Below are 16897 nucleotides of genomic sequence, written 5' to 3' on the forward strand. Positions count from 1 at the left end.
TCAACCACCTTAGGTGACAATCAACTGATTCTTCTCAGCAGAGTTCAGTAGCTTAAGTGCCTAGCACTTCAGTGCTCAAAAGATGTTTGTGGAATGCAATCAATGGCCCAGTGGCATGGGAACACCTCTGGGATACGTTTCCCTGGGCAAGTGGTGGCCTGAAACCTTTGAGGTCTTGTGTTTGAGTACAGGGTAGACTCACAGAAGTTGTTGTTGTTCAGTCGCTCAGTCATCTCCGACTTTTTTCGACCCCAAGGACTGCAGCACGCCAGGCTTTCCTGTCCTTCACCATCTCCTGGAGCTTGCTCAAACTCATGTCCATTGAGTCGGTGATGCCATCCAACCACCTCATCCTCTGTCGTCCCCTTCTTCTCCTACCTTCAATCTTTGCTAGCTTCAGTCTTTTCTAATGAGTCGGCTCTTTGTATCAGGTGGCCAAAGTGACGGAACTTCAACTTCAGCATCAGTCCTTCTAATAAATATTCAGGATTGATTTCCTTTAGGATTGACTGGTTTGATCTTCTTGCAGTTCAGGAGACTCTCAAGAGTCTTTTCCCAACACCACAGTTCAAAAGCTTCAATTCTTTGGTGGTCAGCCTTCTTTATGGTCCAATTCTCGTTTCCGTACGTGACTACTGGAAAAACCATGGCTTGTTAGGAGGTTTTCCCTCCATACTTCCCCTAATCCCTGACTTTGGCCATGATGCTTCATGTCTCAGGGCTCAGTGTTTCTTCTTTTTCTGTTTCTATTTCTAGCTTTACTTCTTCAATTTCTTCTCCCTTACCTTTTCCACAGCATTATTTAAAAGCACAAATGTTGTCACCCTGCTTTTGTTCTCTGCAGAATCTACATTAACATATCTTCAAAGCTTTTTCTTTCGCTGTCCCCAACTTTGCTACTGAGCCTTCTTTCTACCACGGGGCTCTTTTGCCACATTCTCCAAGTTTTGCTTGTAGAGTCAAAGGTCTTGCCATGTCTTCAGTTTCCCTGCCCTGCTTCTTCAGAAGAAAAGGTAGCCTTTTTGTGATTTGCTGGTGGGGGACTGGCCTTTTTAGCAAGGATGGTGGGGTGTGGGGGTGAGAAGTGGACGCAATGGCCTGAGGAGCTGGCTTATGTGGGGAGACTTGTCCCCCATTGGGCTTGAGAGGTGGGGAAATTGGGGAGTCTGGTGAGGATTAGCTTTGCTGGATCATCAGCAGCATCTTCAACCTCCTTCCCCTTCTAACTAGCCACCAAGTTGTGCAGATTGATTTTCCCTTTGACATGGGGGCTTCACAAGCACTTCTGGAGTGAATGAATGAGCTATCTGTTACAGAACTGAAGTGTGAAGTAAGTCAGTAAACATGCCAAAAGGAGGCTGAAGGCTATGGAAACCGATGTATATTAGCTCAAAATGTCATGAAAATGAAAAAGTTGAGGGACAAGGGCTTTCTCGGGAGAATGGTGGTCCCCCTACCGCTAGGTGCTTCTGCTTCAGTCTACCTTACCTTCATCTAGTAAGCTCCTGAAGTGTCTCCTCTCAGGCCCGCTTCCCCAAAACTGCTTTAATTGAACCTTTTGTTGCCTCAAGCCCTCCTGGGTGACCTGTGTTCTGCCAAAAAAAAAAAAAAGTTTCATATGCCTTAGCTCCTTCCCTTCCACCTTCTTACTGTGAGAGTATCTACTGCCCACGCAGACTGGCCATCCAGCCAGAGTGGGATCTTCTCCCTCACACCAGGACACCCTCCTTGGTCTCATCTTTGCTCCTGAGGCTCCCTTTTGTAGTATCCAGCTTCCCCTCCCCTACCCCCATCAGAGTAGATCATAGTGCTTCAGTGTGGTGGGTGCCCCGGGTCCCGCTGCTTGATTCCACACTGCCACACTTCCTAGACGTGTGACTTGGGGCAGGGTTCTTAACCTCTCTGAGGTTTCAGTTTCCTCCTGTGCAAAATGGATGAACTCATGTGACTACCTCATGAGTCACTGGGTAAATGAACTGCAACAATGCATGTGTGTGCCTGGCACATGGAAAGTGCTCAGAGTGGTTATTATTATTGTCCCCCCGGTTCCTTCTTACCTCTGATTCCTGGAGTACTGTCTGGGCCACTCATCTGGCACTTAATGGTCTACTAATTGATGATATCTTTTATTAGCTATTCATATCGTTTAACTTTTGTATGTGTGTGTTCAACTTCCCAATTAGATTTTAAGCTCCTCTAGGGCTGAACCAGATGGCTTTTTTCCTGGAAGCACAGAGTCTTAACCACTGAACCACCAGGGAAGTTCCACAAATGAATACTTACTAAAACAAGGGATAAAATATCCAGTGCTTGCACAGTTCTTTCATAACCATGATTTCCCTTACATCATCACAATAATCTTACAAAGCATGCAGTGTTATTTTCATCTTCTAGATGAGGAAACCTAGGTTTGTAGAGAGGAAGTCGCTTGAGTTCCAAAGGTCAGAAGAGCTCTTTCCTGCCTCACAGTGGCCTCCTTCAGCTTTCAGAAATTCTGGCAATGGCTTCCTCTTATGCTCTGATGCCCAAACACGTCTATCTGGTAGCTTAGGTCAGTATCTCTGACAGCTTACTTTTCATGTGCCCATGGAGAGAGCCATTTGAGGTTATTTCATGAAATGGAAAAAGCTGATTTATGAAAGAGCAGGGGCATACACACACCCATAGCTAATATATGTTACCTAGGGACTTCCCTGGATGTCCAGTTAAGGACAGTTAAGGCTCTACCCTTCCACTGCAGGGGGTGAGGTTTCAATCCCTGGTCTGGGAACAAAGATCCCACCTGCTCTGTAGCCAAAAATAAGTAAATAAATAAAAAGTTAAAAGTGCATGTCATCTAGAAAGCAGGCTGTAAGGTGTTTATGTGACCAACATCTGGTCACCTTAGGGGGTGGAATTATGAGTGATTTTAGCTTGCTTCTTACGTGCTTACTGTAGTTTCTACCACAGACACTTATCATCGTTATGCTGTGCTGTGCTGAGTCGCTCAGCTGTGTCTGTTTCTTTGTGATCCCATGGACTGTAGCCCGCCAGGCTCCTCTGTCCATGGAGATTCTTCTGGCAAGAATACAGGAGTGTGTTGCCATACCCTCCTCCAGGGTACCTTCCCAACCTGGGGATCGAACCCAGGTTTCCCACATTGCAGGCAGATTCTTTACCATCTGAGCCACCAGGGAAGCCGAAGAATACTGGAGTGGGTAGCCTATCCCTTCTCCAGGGGATCTTCCTGACCCAGGAATCGAACCGGAATCTCCTGCATTGCAGGCATATTCTTTACCAACTGATCTATGAGGGAAGCCCTTGTCACCTTTATAAACAGAGGTAAAACAATACAAGTTCTGTTTGTTTAACGGAGAGGAGGTAGCGCTGTCAGTACTCTCTTTGCTCCCGTGCCCCTTCCAGTTTCCTGTTACTAAAACCTGCTCCCCATCGGAGGCAACCTCTTTCCTCTCCTTCCTTCCTCCAGGCACAGAGCCAGGTGGGCAGAGGCCCATCCCTGGTAGTTAATTAGTCACAGGTTTGAAATGCAGGGGAGGGTTAGAGAGGGGGGAGTGATTGGTGTGGGGTGGGAATTTGGGGATTCTTTTATCCCCTGAATCTCAAAGGCTGACAGGCTCTTGAGGGGTGGAAATGACTGGTAATTAGTGAACCTTCTACGCACGCACTAAAGACGCACTTCACAGTCTGCATGACCTCTGCAGCCCGGTGAGGCTTTGTTATGTAGATGCTCTTAATTGGGTGAGTCACTTACTGCAAACAGCTTTGGGAGAGAGCACCGTGGGCTGTTTCTGGGAGGCTTCCTACCAGAGGTTCTGACTTAGGAACTGGGGGTGCTGGCAGCAGTGGCCCCTTACAGGCTCCACTCAGACTGCTAGAAGTGGTCCCCATGTCTGGGAGTCAGCATGGTGAGTCATTAGGGGGTATGTTAAGTGTTGGCCTTCATCGTCTTCCTGCCTTTGTCCTTCTCTTCTTCCCAGTTTATAGATCAGCTTTTCTGGGCAAGGCTGAGAGTATTTTGAAATATAAACTGGGTTCCCTACATTCAAGGAACTGACCACCTAGTTGGGAAGATAGTGGCAGAAATAAATGTACATAACAACATCAAGTTGTAGGCATCAATGCCAGGCATACAGGAGAGTCTTTTAATGATGTTTCAGACTCCAAAGCAGTCATTGAGGGTTGGAACATTGGAGAACACTTGTCAACAAGGTGAGCAGCCCTTGGAAGTGGTTTGGGGAGAGGGATTCCCCAGGACGAGGAGACTTTATGAACAAAGGTATCGCCAGGTCACTGTCACACCCATAGTCACAGCCGCCAGCACTCTGAGCTTGGCTCAGATGGCAGGTGCATGGAGTGCAATGGGAGTGATTCATCAGGTCCTCAGGTGTGCTGCACTTACATTATTGTCACACGCTGCTACTGATTCTAGGGTGTCCCGTCTGCTGCTGTCCTCAGAGGAGGGCACGATGTATATAGACTTTATTTTGTTATTATTTTAAAAATTGAAGTATGATTGATACACAGTATTGTGTACAGTGTATACAGTCCACTGCTGTACAGTAAAGTGATTCACTTATACACATATATAATACATTCTTTTTTGATATGTTCTTTTTCAGTATGATTTATCATACAATACTGAATATAATTCTCTGTCTTATACAGTAGGACCTTGTTATTTATCCATTCTATATGCAAAAGCTTTCATCTGCTATCCTCAATCTTTTGTATCATCCCCCCAACCCCCACCACCTTGGCAATCATTGGTCTGTTCTCTATGTCTGTGAGTCTGTTTCTGTTTCATAGATAGGTTCAGTTGTGTCATATTTTAGATTCCACATATAAGTGATATCATGAGATATCTGTCTTTCTCTCACTTACTTCACTTAGTATGATACCCTCTAGTTGCATCTATTTTGCTGCAAATAGCATCATTTCATTCTTTTTTATGGCTGAGTAATATTCCATTGTGTATATACACCACATCTTTATCTGTTCCTCTGTTGATGGACGTTTAGGTTGTTTTTATGTCTTGTCTATTGTGAAAAGTGCTGCTATGAGCATTGGCGTGCGTGTATCTTTATGAATTAGTAGACTTTTAAATGCATCAGGTCCCTCTGCCCCTTCCCAATCCGTTATTTTGGTGAATGGCACCGTCTTGGCTCCCTCACCCCTGACTCCCAAACAGACATCAATTCTAGGCAGTTGGGCTGCAGTCTTTATGCAGTCTCTCCTATCAGGCCCCCACCACCCATCATGGAGGGTGGCAGTGTACTTTCAGAGCCTGTGAGGACCTTTCCTGTCCCTGCTCTCTCCCTCCTGATCTGTCATTCCTATTACTGTGTGACCAGTGGTCCTCCAGCACAAATGTGACCACTTTTCTCCTGTTGTGTTCATAGAGTCTGTTCAGCTCTTTATGATTTGGCCTTTGCCTACTTCTGCTCTCTTCCTATCTGCAAGGTCACCAGTGACCTCCCTATTGTTAAACCCAATGGTGAATTCTCTGTTCTCAATTTCAGTTCAGTTCGGTTCAGTCGCTCAGTCGTGTCCAACTCTCCGCAACCCCATGAATCACAGCATGCCAGGCCTCCCTGTCCATCACCAACTCCCGAAGTTCACTCAAACTCATGTCCACAGAGTCGGTGATGCCATCCAGCCATCTCATTCTTGGTCATCCCCTTCTCCTCCCGCCCCCAACCTTTCCCAGCATCAGAGTCTTTTCCAGTGAGTCAACTCGTCGCATGAGGTGGCCAAAGTATTGCAGTTTCAGCTTTAGCATCAGTCCCTCCAATGAACACCCAGGATCGATCTCCCTTAGAATGGACTGGTTGGATCTCCTTGCCGTACAAGGGACTCTCAAGAGTCTTCTCCAACACCACAGTTTAAAAGCATCAATTCTTCCGCGATCAGCTTTCTTCACAGTCCAACTCTCACATCCATACATGACCACGGGAAAAACCATAGCCTTGACTAGACGGACCTTTGTTGGCAAAGTAATGTCTCTGCTTTTTAATATATTATCAAGGTTGGTCATAACTTTTCATCCAAGGAGTAAGCGTCTTTTAATTTCATGGCAGCAATCAGCATCTGCAGTGATTTTGGAGCCCAAAAAAATAAAGTCTGACACTGTTTCCACTGTTTTTCCATCTATTTCCCATGAAATGATGGGACCAGATGCCATGATCTTTGTTTTCTGAATGTTGAGCTTCAAGCCAACCTTTTCACTCTCCTCTTTCACTTTCATCAAGAGGCTTTTGAGTTCCTCTTCACTTTCTGCGTTAAGGGTAGTGTCATCTGCATATCTGAGATTATTGATATTTCTCCCAGCAATCTTGATTCCAGCTTGTGCTTCTTCCAGCCCAGCGTTCCTCATGATATACTCTGCATATAAGTTAAATAAGCAAGGTGACAATATACAGCCTTGACGCACTCCTTTTCCGATTTGGAACCAGTCTGTTGTTCCATGTACAGTTCTGACTGTTGCTTCCTGACCTGCATACAGGTTTCTCAAGAGGCAGGTCAGGTGGTCTGGGATTCCCATCTCTTTCAGAATGTTCCACAGTTTATTGTGATCGACACAGTCAAAGGCTTTGGCATAGTCAATGAAGCAGAAATATATGTTTTTCTGGAACTCTCTTGCTTTCTCCCAGATCCAGCGGATGTTGGCAATTTGATCTCTGGTGCCTCTGCCTTTTCTAAAACCTGCTTGAACATCTGGGAGTTCACGGTTCACATATTGCTGAAGCCTGGCTTGGAGAATTTTGAGCATGACTTTACTAGCGTGTGAGATGAGTGCAATTGTGCGGTAGTTTGAGCATTCTTTGGCATTCCCTTTCTTTGGGGTTGGAATGAAGACTGACCTTTTCCAGTCCTGTGGCCACTGCTGAGTTTTCCAAATTTGCTGGCATATTGAGTGCAGCACTTTCACAGCATCATCTTTTAAGATTTGACCTTTAGTAGCACTGGGCAGGTTAATCACTCCTTTCATTCCATATTTATTTACAAAAAATTTCAAACTTATGAAAAATTTAAGAACAGGATAATGAATGCCCAGTGCCTTTACCTAGACTCTTTAGCTCTTAATGTTACCATGTAACATGTGTCATTTTCTCTCTGTCTCATATACACACACACACACATTTCCCTCCAACCCCAAATCATATGCAAGCTGTAGGCATCTTGATGTTTATCTTAATTTCTTCAGCTCACATCTCTTAAGGAGAGAACATTCTCTTATGGAAACGTCAATACAATTAGCACACCTGAGGAAAATGATGTTAATTTAATATAATCAGTTATATCATTAAAAGGTTCTAATTTAAACATTTCCAATTATCTGAAATGTCTTTTTAGTTTTTTCCTCCAGTTCCAATAGTCAGTAAAAGATTATGCATTGCTCTTGGTTGTCTTGTCTCTTTAGTACATTTTAATCTAGATCACTCAGCCCCCCTTTTGGCCCCACGATGACATTTTGGACAGTCTAGTCCCAAGGTCTTTTTTTTTTTAACTTTTTAAAATTGAGATATAGTTCATTTATAATATTATAATAAGTCTCAAGTGTACAATATAGTAATTCACAAATTTAAAGATTATGTTCCATTTGTAATTATTAAAAATTTGGGTGTATTCTCTGTGCTATACATATATCCTTGTAGCTTATTTATTTTATATGTAGTTGTTTGTTCCTCTTAATTCCCTACCTTGATCTTCCCCCCTCCCTACTTCTCTTTCCCCACTGATAACCACTAGTTTGTTCTTTTATATCTGTACTCTGTTTCTTTTTTAAAAAATATTCACTAGTTTGTTTTACTTTTTAGATTCCATAGGTGAGTGATAAGGTACAATATTTGTGTTTCTCTGTCTGACTTATTCCACTAAGCATAATACCCTCCAAGTTAGAACCGTTGTCTTAACTCATATTCCACTTTGTGATTTGTCTGTTTCCTCATGAGTAGATTCTGGCCAAACATTTTGGCAAGAACAGCATGTGGGTGGTGTGTACTTCCTCTTGTATCACATCAGAGGTCTGTATTGTCAGGTTGTCTCATCACTGGATGCCAAGTTTGAACTCTTGGGTAGGTGGTGACTGCCAGGTCTCTTCAGTGTAAAGGTACACTCTTCCCTTTGTAATTTATAGGCAATGTGTGGAATGATACTTTGAGACCATGTGAATTTCCTGTTTACCCAATGCTTTCAACAGCCTCTGGTGATCCTTGACTGAATTGGTCATTATGCTGGAACTCCATCCCTTTGATCACTTTCTTTCTTTGGCTTCTGGAGTCTGACTTGCTTTTGGTTTGTCCTTACCTCTCCAGCTGCTCATTCTCAGTCTCTCTGTGGTTCCTCCCCTTTTCCTTGACTTCTAACTGTTAGTACTCTAGGGCCCAATCTTCGGATCTCTCTCCTCTCTTGTGGCTTTAAATGACATCTAAAAGCTGAGGACTCTGAAATTTCTAACTCTGGTACAGATCTGTTTCTGTCACTTTCATATGTTCAACTTTCTCCTTGACATTTCCACTTGTCTGTCTCAAAGTCGTATCAAACTTCTCAGGTCAAGTGATCCCGATTCCCTGCTTCCCTTAATTTGCTTATCCATTTCAGTGTGACAGCTCCATCCTTCTAGTTGCTCAGGTCAAAATCTTGGACTTATCTTTGACTCCTGTGTTTCTCATACCCTCCATGTCATATCCCTCAGGAAATTCTGTTCATGCCATCTTCAAGATGTATTAGGGTGCTGTTCCCTGTCTCCAGGATTCTTGCCATAGCCTGCTGTTTTGGTTTCCCTGCTTCTGCCCTTCCCTTCCCTGGTCCGTTCTAAATACAGTAGCCAGAACAATACTTACAAAATGTGAGTCCTCTGCTCATGCCTCCTTATCCCCATCTTGGAGTACAAGGCCAAGTCCCAACTTCAGTCTGTCAGGTGATAGATGATCTGCCCCCCATCCCCACCCTAAACCCTGCCCTGTGATTTCATTTACTGTTATTTTTGCCCTTGCTCACTCCACTTCAGCCACTCTGACATGTTTGCTGTTTCCCATACCTGCCAAAGTCTGCTTGGCAGGGACTTGGCACTTGCTGTTCTGGCTGCCTGGAACATTTTTCTCCTAGATGTCCACCTGGTTCTCCCTTACTTCCTGCAAGTCTTGGCCTAAATACCACTTTCTTAGTGGGGCCTTCTGATCACCCTATCTACTCCTAATACTTTTCTTTTTTGTTGTACCATGTGATGTGTGGGATCTTAGTTCCCTGACCAGGGATCGAACCCATCCCCATGCAGTGGAAGCGTAAAGTCTTAACCACTGGATTGCGTACCCCTGGTACTTTTTATCCCCCTTCTCTGCTGTAGTGTTCTCTTACTTAGCACCACCTGACATATTCTGTATTTTATTTTTTCTATCTACCTCCACTAAGGTCTTCCCTGTAGCTCAAATGGTAAAGAATCTGCCTATAATGTAGCAGACCCAGGTTCAATCCCTGGGTCGGGAAGATCCTCTGGAGAAGGGAATGACAATCCACTCCAGTATTCTTGCCTGGAGAATTCCATGGATAGAGGAGCCTGGTGGGCTACAGGCTATGAGATTGCAAAAAGTTGGACACAACTGAGTGACCAACACTACCGCTGCTACTACTACTGAAAGTAAGCTCTGCAAGAGTAGAAACTTTATTTTCTGTACTGCCTTGTCCTGACATTAGTGTCAAGCATACAGCCAGCACTCAATAAATACTTTTGAATAAATGAATGAATGAATTTCCATTACCTCAGGATAAGCTATAAACCCTCCAAGTTCAAGTACCAATAATTTGGGAATTCCCTGGTGGTCCAGTGGTTAGGACTCCATGCTTCTGCTGCAGGGGGCACCGATTTGATCCCTGGTTGCGGAACCAAGATCCCACATGCTGTGCAGTATGGCCAAAAAGAAAAAAAACCCGAAAACAAATAAGTACCAAAAATCTAAAGTGTCTGTATTCTTTGCCAGCCAGTATAGCTATTACAGCAGATGGGCAACCAAGGTGTGTTTCAGATTGGGATTCAGGGCTTAGATCACAACCATGAGATGAAATCCATGAATCTAGCATTGGCATGTGTCTCTTGTGAATGCACTTATGTCTGTTTGTGTGTGTTTGTGTGCTTTGTGTGTCTGTGAGAGTCTGTGCCAGTGTAGTCATCTATCAAGGTCAGTGATCCTTCAGTATTTTCTTCTCCAAGAAAACTGCAGGTGCTTCATAGGGCTGTAGAACTTGTGTGCCTGTGACTATCTCTGCTTCTGGCTGCACTATCTTGAAGCCTCAGCCCACCTATGCTCTGAAGCTGAGGAGCCATCCAAAGCCTGGAGCGGCTGTCTTGGGTACTCATCTTTCTGGTTGAGGGTGACACTCTACTTGGAAGCACTTGAGTTCAGGTTCACCATGCAAGCACAGCAAAGTGAGAACACGACGGCACAACACTGGGAGAACACTCAGAGTTTTTGCATTTGCTGTTCCCTCTGCCTGGAAATCCCTTCTTACCAAGTCTTCTCATCGCTGGCCCCATCTTGCTATTCAGATCTCAGCTCCGATATTGCTCCCCTTAGAGAAGCCTGCCCAGAACACCCCACAGCCGTCTGAAGCTGTGCAGTTTGTGTCCCCCAAAATTAGCACCCCACCCCCACTCTTTGTCGCATTGTCTACTATTGTCTCTACAGCAGATGTCAGTGCTACCTGAAATTACGTATTTCACATACGTGAAATTGTGTTATTTATGGCTTGTTACCTGTGTCTTCCGTGTAAACCTCTTGGGAGTGAGGATTGTTTTGTCCTTATTCTGCCCTGAGTGCCTGTCATGTAGCAGGTGCTCAGGAAATTTATTGACATGCTTTCTCCTTATTTTGGGGAGCTGTACCTATTTATGTGTGTGATGTGTGCAAGTTGCTCAGTCATATCCGACTCTTTGTGACCCTATGGACTATGTAGTCCATGGAATTCTTCAGGCCAGAATACTCCCTTTTCTAGGGGATCTTCCCAGCCCAGGGATTAAACCCAGGTCTCCTTCATTGCTGGCAAATTCTTTACCCGCTGAGCCACCAGGGAAATCCTACTTAACTTGTATTTTTATTTTACTAATAAATAGTTTTTTTAATATCATGGCTGCAATCAGCATCCACAGTGATTTTGGAGCCCCCCAAAATAAAGTCTGACACTGTTTTCACTGTTTCTCCATCTGTTTCCCCATGCAAAGAGTTGACTCATTGGAAAAGACTCTGATGCTGGGAGGGATTGGGGGCAGGAGGAGAAGGGGACGACAGAGAGTGAGATGGCTGGATGGCATCACTGACTTGATGGACATGAGTTTGAGTGAACTCTGGGATTTGGTGATGGACAGGGAGGCCTGGCGTGCTGTGATTCATGGGGTTGCAAAGAGTTGGACACGACTGAGCGACTGAACTGAACTGAATAAATAGTTTCTTAGATTTGTTAGTTTACATTTAAGGAAACTGAGGATATTAGGAGTGAAAGATTCTGCATGGGCTCCCAGCTGTTTGGTACAGAGCTAGGTCTTGAACCCAGGACTCCTAGGCCAGGGTGTTGGCCACTCTAAGGCATGACCAGCCCTTCATCTGACCCTCAGCACCAGTGAGGTCAGATGTAGCTGCCACCTCTTTGGCTCCTGGCCCAGAGCTGCAGAGAGAGCTGGGGTTCCTTTCAAAGACGTGAGAAGAGACGCAGAATTAATATTGGTAAATTACACCAGAACCCTTGCATGCACATTATTATTATTGCCCCCATATATTCTAAAATAATCCTTGTAAATAATTATAAAAATAAATCTCAGTGACAAATTCTTTCTTTTCTTTTCTTTCCAGGAACACATTTATTCATCCTAATCTCTTCATGGGTAGGACAAATTGGAGCCCTGGGTAGTGAATACAATTTGCAAATAGGCAATATAAGTAGAGAGAAAATTAATATGTATTCCTCAGCACTCTAAAAGGAGAAGAAGAACATTAATAGCCATTTCCTTGCAGATATAACTTTGAAAATGTTATTTCTGATCCATCAGCGTGGGGCTCCATATGAGGAAAATGGTTACAGCGTGACAAGAAGTGATTAGATGTGAAATGGCATCTTTCTGGCGCTCCTTCCGTCTCTTTATCCTGTTCTTACTGGGACTTAGGAGGAAGTCTGTTTTGTTTTCTTCAGAAGATCACAGCGCTGGCCTGGGGTCTGCTGCTCATTGGCTGGGTGACCTTGGGCTGTTTCCTTTTACTTTCTCAGCCTTGGTTTCCACATCAGTAGCTGGAGCAGATGACTTCTGAAGCCACAGTGAGTTTGGATGATTACAAGTCCTCACTGCTTGAAGTACCTGAGAAAAATAAGAGATGCTAGGGCACCACCTACTGAATCAGAATCTCATTTTCTGAGTTTCATATAGTTTTTTTAAAGTGACATGCCTGATGTCTCATAATTTTTTAAAATAATTTTATTGAGGTATAATTGATTTACAGTGTCATGTTACTTTCAGGTGTTGTTTGTTGTTTAGTCTCTTAGACGTGTCCCAACTCTTTTGCAACCATATGAACTGTAACCTGCCAGGCTCCTCTCTCCATGGCATTTCCTAGGCAAGAATACTGGAATGGGTTGCCATTTCCTCCTCCAGGGATCTGCATTCGCAGGTGGATTCTTTACCACTGAGCGGCCAGGGAAGCCCAGTTTCAGGTATACAGCAAAGTGAATCTCATATGCAAATACATATGTTCACTCTTTTTTAGATTATTTTCCCTTATAGGCCATTACAGAATACTGAGTAGAGTTGCCTGTGTTATACGGTAGGTCCTTATTAGTTATATATTTTATATATAGTAGTATGACTGTGTTAATCCCGATCTTCCAGTTTCTCCCTCCCCCTTCCCTGCCTCCCATTGACCGGTAAGTTTATTTTCTATATCTGTAACTCTGTTTCAGTTTTTTAAATAAGTTCATTTGTATCCTTTTTAAACATTCCATATATAAGCAATATCACATGATATTTGTCTTTCTCTGGTGAGTTCTATATATATTAATTGAAGTTGGGGGAGGTTTTTCCTTGGCAGGAACTCGCCAAGCCAAGCTGGGATTCTGGAAGGGTCACTGGGCCTTAGACCCTGCTCCCTTCTTCCCCACTGGCCAGTATAAAGTTGAACAGTGTCATCTGGTCAGGATTCCTTTCCCTTTCCAAATCTGAACCCCTGTTGCCACATCAGGGATGACTTTCCTGTGCTCAGCTAAGGACCTGGAGTAGTTCTGGCAAGTTCCAGGCAAATTGGGGAATATGATTTGTTTTTCACTGCTCTCTTCAGGATTTGTGAAAATAATGCTAAGACATTAGCAGACAGCAGTCTCATTTGTAAATTCTTAGTTTTTTCCCTGCTGGTCTCCTCCTATCTTGTCTTTAATTACAAAAGTAGTAAGTGCAGGTCGCAGAAATCACAGAAGAAAAGCAGAAGCTCCTTCCCACACCCCTTCCCCAAACCTGCTCCCTTCTCTGCTCCTGGTGGATATTTGCACTTTAGTAGAGAGAGAACAGGAGAAGGAAATGGCAACCCACTCCAGTGTTCTTGCCTAGAAAATCCCAGGGACAGGGGAGCCTGGTGGGCTGCCGTCTATTGGGTCACACAGAGTCGGACACGACTGAAGTGACTTAGCAGCAGCAGAGAGACAACAACAGAACCTTTTAAGATCTAAAGAGAAGGGAAATCGGAGGTGCTGAGAATTAAATAATAGTAATTATCATTAGGATATTAGTAAATAATAACAATAAACTAATATCTGTGCAACAAATACTCATGCCAGACATTATAATGATATTTAATATACATGAAACAAATGAGTTGTTCAGAATGGGAAAGCAGAGAGGTGTTCTGAGTATAGATCATCCTCACGTTGCCTCAGTAGTGTGCACAAACTGCCGAGAGGGCCCTGGAAAACTCCCGTCTTTCCTTTACTTCCCCAGCCCCTTTAAGGCTGAAATGAGTCTGCTTCAGCAACAAAGAGCATTTTGTATGCAGACATCCCGCCTTTTTTTCTTTTTTTTAATTGAAATCTGAATGTGGTGAGTCTGAACTAGGGGCTGGGGTGTGATTAATTACAGCAGGCATCTTAACCTGCTCAGAGGCTGGGCCTGAAAGAAATGAGGCCAGGCTGAACAGAAATTCAGTTAAGGATAGGGAGGAATGTGAATAAAACTTTGTTAACTGGCCCCTGTCTTTATTTCAGCTGCTGATGCATGGAGTTGGAAGATTTAAGGAATCAGTTCCTGTTTCTCTGGTTCTGGCCGACCCTAGAATCAACTCCCTTGATTGGAAATAAACAGGATTTTCCTTTCTGTCCCCAGGAATGTGACGGAGGAAGGACTCTAGGGGAAAAGACCTTGTCTGCCAAAGAATAATAATAATAACAAAGATGACAGTAGGAATAAAATATCGCCCTCTTCATCACCGGCGATAAGGAAGTATCCAGTTACATGTGTTGAGCCTTCTCACTCTCCATATACATATGTTAGAACTTGAGAATTTAGCCCAGGTTTGATTTGAACTTTCTGTCCTGTGGTCGTCTTGAGTGTACTGAACAAACTGGGCTACGTGTCTCACCTTTGGTTTCAGAAAACAGGACCCCAGTTACAGCACTTCATGCTGACATAGTCCCTTAGTGTCTGAGTAAGAATCTCTTTCCTGGAGGGCGTGTCTGTCACGTGTGCCTCCAGTGCCTGGCATGGGGCCTAGCCTGTGGAAACCGGGGCAGAGAGACTGTGATATCAATGGGTGAGGCAGGGAATCCTCCAGCTCCCTCTCTCTCGGCTGAGGAATGACTGCATGAACCTTCCCTTCCCCTTGGTGCTCCTGGGGCAGGGACAGGAAGAGCTTTATGCAGGGAGAAACCCCGATAAGACTCAGCCTCTCTGTTGATTTCTGCAAACTCCTTGTGTTCCAAAGGAATCATTTGCCCACTTCTGGGCCAGCTGTATATGAGTTTGCTCTTTCCTCTCCCAAGGGGAGGTCCATGTTACCTGAAGAAATTTACCTTTTGCTATTTCTGTTAAACTTCCCTTTTTGGTTAAGAAGGTGATGAGGTAGGAGAATGTTCCTGCCCTGCTCACTGTTCCAGTCTTCCTTGGTTCAGAAATACAGATACTTTCTCTCCTTCTCCTCTCCCTCCCGCTCCTTCTCCATGTTCCTCTGTTTTGAAGACTAACTTCCCAAAGCTGAGGGGAGTGAGGAGAGGTGAATCCAGTCTGTTCCTAGGGGAGCCCTCCTCCACTACGTTAAACAAATTTTTACTCTGCTGAATAACTTTCAATAGCTCCCTATTGTCATCAATTTACATTTCTAACATTAAAGCCCACTTTAATATGAGCTGTCTTGAACTTTGTTCTTTGTGATTTCCCAATGCTCTCTCCCCGGAGTCAACTGACCTTCCCGTTGTGTTCACTTAGTGGAGACAAGTGGTTGGAGAGGCATTTGAGGCAAAACCAACAACTAAAAGGCAAGCAGAGGATGGGACAAGTAGGAAAGGAGGTGGGAGAGGTAAAGGTTGATGGGATATGAAAGGTCTTGGGGGACATTGGTAGGATGATTTGGGGCTCAAGATTTTGGGCTGTATTATTAGATTGGGAGGAGGCCATTGAAAGATTTCAGGTAGGGTCAAGTCCACTTTTTAGAATGATAGCCCTGGGGCTATGTAGAAAAGGGAACTGCAGTGAGGGGGTTTGGAAAAGTGGCAAAGACCCCTGCTAACTTTGGTGTCATTGTTGGATAGGGTCTGCAGAACAGAGTTTCTGTGCTCAGAAGACACTGCCATGTATGGAGGCAGGGGCATGGATGAAATAACCTTAGGCACCCTCCTCCTGCTGGGAGGGAAGAGTGGGGTTCCAGTTTCATTTCCGAGTAGGTTTCAGTTTATTTCCACATGTGTCTCCTTTGGGTCAAAGCCCTTTTAGGAAGGCCAAGGGGAAAGGTCCCCAGGGAGGGCAGAGTATCACTTCCTCTTTTTCAGGCAGGAAAGGCAGACAAAAGTGGACAATGGACCATAGAGGGTGCGTCCAGCAGAGAAGGAGGGAGGAGCCGGAGGAGCTGGCCCAGGGCAGGAGGCCTCGGAAGATTCCCTTTGATCCCCCTTATCTCTGGAGGGCAAGCTTTCTTATTTGGCCAGTGGGGCCTTTTGTTACAGCATTTCCTGGAGCCCCCCAAAGTAAACACAACCAAGTCTGTGTTCTTACAGCTCTACTTTACTGTGTCTGCTCCTTCCAACAGAGAGAAAGGGCAGGCAGGTGAACCCTCAGAAGTCACCCCCACTCATCAGAATGCTGACAATAAAGATGCATGTTACAGTGCATTATTAGCACCACGCCTGAGAGAGAACTGTGGTGGCCACGAAATGCTGAACCACCATCACAATCATCACCCTCAAATGAACAACCAGGGCTTTCTAAGATCTAAAGTTTAGATCTGTGGAGTAATAAAACAGGAACAATGAAAAGGCCTGTGAACACCCTCTTTGATGGAGGTGGGAAGCTACAGTCATCAATAAGTCTGCTGAACTGAAGTACTTGGAATATCCATGAGACCTGGAGTCTGGCGTGTCAGGAATCAGTTTTCCCTTCTCTGTTCAAATGGTGCCTATGCCCACTGGTATGAAAGGAGCAGGGTGGAAAGGCTAGTTACCGCTGGGCTGACTCTCAGTTGCAATAGGGATGGGTGATACATGAAATTGAACTGGAATCTGGTAATTTTTTTGCCAGCAAAACTCTGTCCAGTCAAAGATATGGTTTTTCCAGTAGTCATGTATGGATGTGAGAGTTGGACCATAAAGAAAGCTGAGTGCCAAATAATTGATGCTTTTGAACTGCGGTGTTGGAGAAGACTCTTGAGAGTCCCTTGGACTGCAA

The 16897-nt window shown here is 44.4% G+C and overlaps 1 long non-coding RNA gene across 3 annotated transcripts; it reads left to right on the forward strand.

Annotated features, from left to right (window-relative positions):
* Positions 1-7233: 7233 nt before the first annotated feature.
* On the forward strand, positions 7234-15349 carry LOC129555683 (uncharacterized). 3 transcript variants are annotated; one of them, XR_016038746.1, is made up of 4 exons: positions 7234-9637; positions 11606-11714; positions 11841-12693; positions 14230-15349. It is a non-coding gene; the product is annotated as an uncharacterized LOC129555683 (long non-coding RNA). The 3 variants fall into 3 exon arrangements; XR_016038745.1 differs by lacking the exon at positions 11606-11714; XR_008685797.2 differs by lacking the exon at positions 7234-9637 and having other exon boundaries at positions 11227-11714.
* Positions 15350-16897: the final 1548 nt, after the last annotated feature.

This window comes from Moschus berezovskii, chromosome 12 (assembly GCF_049115385.1).
Source record: "Moschus berezovskii isolate FMDL1 chromosome 12, NW_MosBer_1.0, whole genome shotgun sequence".
Classification (NCBI taxonomy): Eukaryota; Metazoa; Chordata; class Mammalia; order Artiodactyla; family Moschidae; genus Moschus; species Moschus berezovskii.